General features: G+C 50.3%; 1 pseudogene; it reads left to right on the top strand.

Annotated features, from left to right (window-relative positions):
• The first annotated feature begins 316 nt into the window (after positions 1 to 316).
• Positions 317 to 434, top strand: LOC126250297 (5S ribosomal RNA; annotated as a pseudogene).
• Positions 435 to 4,075: the final 3,641 nt, after the last annotated feature.

The raw sequence follows: 4,075 nt of genomic DNA, 5'->3' as shown, positions 1-4,075 counted from the left end.
GTTTCCTCTACGACCGTTCAGCGAACATTGCTGCGAATGAGCCTCTGCAGCAGGCGCCTGGTTTGTGTATCCATGCTGACGGCTGTTCGTCAGCGACGAGGGCTGGAATTTGCAACCGGACGTCTACATAGTGGCGATAGGTGGCTTTTTCAGATGAATTACGGCCTATGCTCAATCGAACAGATGGCCGTTGGGGTGTACGACGTGAAACGTCTGTAAGCAACCACCCTGCAGCAATCGTCGGAAGCGCCCAGGCCGAATGAGAGAGAGGTAAGGTCCGGAGAAGGTCTTCGTGGTTATCTATGGGTTATCTTGTGGCAACAGCCTTGTCGCAGTGGATACACCGGTTCCCGTCAGGTCACCGAAGTTAACTGCTGTCGGGCGTGGCCGGTACTTGGATGGGTGACCATCCGGGCCATCATGTGCTGTTGCCATTTTTCGGGGTGCACTCAGCCTCGTGATGCCAACCGAGAAGCTACTCGACCGAATAGTAGCGGCTCCGGTCAAAGAAAACCATCATTACGACCGGGAGAGCGGTGTGCTGACCACACCCCCCTCCTATCCGCATCCTCAGCTGAGGATGACACGGCGGTCGGATGGTCCCGATGGACCACTTGTGGCCTGAAGACGGAGTGCTTTTCCTGGGTGATCTTGTCATTCTGGAATGCACAATTGATTAACACAAGTATGCATCTATCCTTGGGGGCCATGTCATCCCTACATGCTCTTTGTTTCTCTGCGGCAATGTGGCACTTACCAGCAGGACAATGCAACGTATCACACAGCTCGAAGTGTGCGTGCATTGTCCAAAGAGCATCAGAATGAGTTTATCTTATCCCCTGGTCTCCAAACGCCCCTTTAAAACCCAATCGAGAATATTTGGTACCACCTCGGTCGCCATGGATTCCCAACATAGAAACCTAGCGCAGCTGGCCACTCCGCTGGAGTCGGCATGGCCCCACATCCCTGTCGGTACCTTCCAGAACCTCACTAACTCTCTTCCGCGCTGCGAAAGGTGGTCGCATTAATGTGACTAGACAGTGTATTTCAGTCCTTTATTTCACGTTGTGTCTTTATCGACATCATACATGCACGTTATGCAGACACTAAATAATGTGCAGAATTTTTCAGTAAAGTCGTTTAAAAATGAAACGGAATAAAAGGCTGCTGCACTGAGATCTTCAGTGCGCACCGTGTTTGTGAACAACTTCAAACTTCACAATTTATTGACAAATTGACACGTACTGATTGGTTCCTCTGCGTACTGAGTGTTTCAGTAAAAAGCGTGTTAAATTGAATCATAGGAACTGATACAATGAGCATCGCCTGCAAAACTAGCGAAAGGTAACATACACATGCTTGTTGCGAAGTTAGCGCCTAAGCATGGGATGATCTCAGCAGTGTTTGTCGTCCAGATGGTAGCCCTGGCACCCCTACAGTATCACGGTATATGCATCTGATAAACGAAACTCGTAATTTACTCCTTACAGTCAGAGATTCGAGCAGTAAAATAGCGCAGTATTGGTCGAGACCCCAATAGCACGCTCGGTTTCCTGTGAATGTCTGTACAAGACAGTCTAATTGTACCGTATCTCCTACTCGACCAGCTGAATGTTTGTTTGGCTTGGCTCTGAGCACTATGGGACTGAACATCTGAGGTCATCAGTCCCCTAGAACTTAGAACTACTTAAACCTAACTAACCTAAGGACATCACACACGTCCATGCCCGAGGCAGGATTCGAACCTGCGACCGTAGCGGTCGCGCGGTTCCGGACTGTAGCGCCTAGAACCGCTCGTCCACACCGGTCGGCAAATGTTTGTTTGTTTGTTTGCAGGTCCATGTCCACAGCTCTGGTAGAGACGTCAGAGTACCCTAACACGCCGACATGGGGGCTTAAAGTGTCACGGTCCATTTACAAAATGGGCATGAGCTGCGCCATATTGTTGAGGCCCCTCCAGTGGTGGGCTACAGTACTGTGAGGCGAGTATTTCTGTCTGTACCGGAGCTGTGCACTTGAACCTACAAACAAACAAAAAATTACGTAACTATTTTTTCAAGGTGATGATTAAAAATTTATGAACAACCCTCGTTCCCGCTCATTTACGTCTTCCCAATACGAGATTCTCATTAGTTTATGAGTGGGCCACCGAGGGAGGTGACGCAATAGTCGACGCCAGAGTCGAATTCCTTAGGACAAGGTTTCAATTGCCCGTCTGGTCATTATGTTGTAAATCCTCCAAATAGAGCGAATGTAAACGTAGCGGAAGCTCAGAAAACTGATGATCAAAAAACTTATAAATCGAGATCTCGGACATCTAGAGAAAACCGAAGAGCGACTGGGCTTAGCTCAGGCAGGTGGTTCCCGCGCTGTGTAGTGTTGTCGTGCAATGACCGTAAAGAAGTGTCTGGCAGCGGCGGGAAGAACGAGTCCGATTTTCACGGCTGATCGGGTGAGGATGGTGCAGAGCCCTGTGAGAGTGGCTGGAGCCTGCGGAGGTCGCAGTCAGGAAGTGTGAGTCACGCGAACAAAGGTCAGTGGACAGGCAGTCAGCCTCCAGGCGGCGGCGCTCTGCCTTGGCTTGACCTCCACACGATGCGCCGCTGCCGCTGCCGCCTGCCTCGCCGTCGCCTTCGCTGCGTGCAAATTCTTCCTGCTGCCACCGCCACTGCCGCGCCGCTTACATGCTTCGTATCACCCTCATACCGACCACCCCCGGAAAACTCTCCAAATGTGAGACGTAAGCCGCCGTGCGAATATACGGCACTGACGAACAGCCCTGGGGCTTATCAAAGAGTAACTGCGCTATTTCGTACCGCGTTAATGAATGTCACATTCGTATTCTGGCGACATCGTAATTACCCGGCCAAAGGCAGGTAATTTGAAAGAATCCTTGCGTATCGAATTCACGTATGCAGTACGAGCGATATACAGAGTGTTTCCGTTAGAGCGTGCAAAAATTTAACAAGCCATAGAGAAAGCTCCACTGAATACACTACTGGCCATTAAAATTGCTGCACCACGAAGATGACGTACGACAGACGCGAAATTTAACCGACAGGAAGAAGACGCTGTGATACGCAAATGATTAGCTTTTCAGAGCATTCACACAAGGTTGGCGCCGTTGGCGACACCTACAATGTGCTGACATGAGGAAAGTTTCCAACCGATTTCTCATACACAAGCAGCAGTTGACCGGCTTTGCCTGGAGAAACGTTATTGTGATGCCTCGTGTAAGGAGTAGAAATGCGTACCATCACGTTTCCGACTTTGATAAAGGTCGGATTGTAGCCTATCGTGATTGCGGTTTATCGTATCGCGACATTGCTGCTCGTGTTGGTCGAGATCCAATGACTGTTAGCAGAGTATGGACTTGGTGGGTTCAGGAGGGTAATACGGAACGCCGAGCTGGATCCCAACGGCCTCGTATCACTAGCAGTTGAAATGACAGGCATCTTATCCGCATGGCTGTAACGGATCGTGCAGCCACCTCTCGATCCCTGAGTCAACAGATGGGGACGTTTGCAAGACAACAACCATCTGCACAAACAGTTCGACGACGTTTGCAGCAGCATGGACTATCAGCTCGGAGACCATGGCTGCGGTTACCCTTGACGCTGCATCACAGACAGGAGCGCCTGCGATGGTGTACTCAACGACGAACCTGGGTGCTCGAATGGCAAAACGTCATTTTTTCGGATGAATCCAGGTTCTGTTTACAGTATCATGATGGTTTGGCGACATCGCGGTGAACGCACATTGGAAGCGTGTATTCGTCATCGCCATACTGGCGAGTCACCCGGCGTGATAGTATGGGGTGCCATTGGTTACACTTCTCGGTCACCTCTTGTCCCCATTGACGGCACTTTGAACAGTGGACGCTACATTTCAGATGTGTTACGACCCGTGGCTCTACCCTTTATTCGATCCCTGCGAAAACCTACATTTCAGCAGGATAATGTACGACCGCATGTTGCAGGTCCTGTGCGGACCTTTCTGGATACAAAAAAATGTTCGACTGCTGCCCTGGCCAGCACATTCTCCAGATCTCTCACCAATTGAAAACGTCTGGTCA

This window comes from Schistocerca nitens, chromosome 3 (assembly GCF_023898315.1).
Source record: "Schistocerca nitens isolate TAMUIC-IGC-003100 chromosome 3, iqSchNite1.1, whole genome shotgun sequence".
NCBI classification, from domain to species: domain Eukaryota; kingdom Metazoa; phylum Arthropoda; class Insecta; order Orthoptera; family Acrididae; genus Schistocerca; species Schistocerca nitens.
The sequence above is the reverse complement of the archived record's forward strand: the minus strand, read 5'-3'. Positions and strand labels throughout refer to the sequence as shown.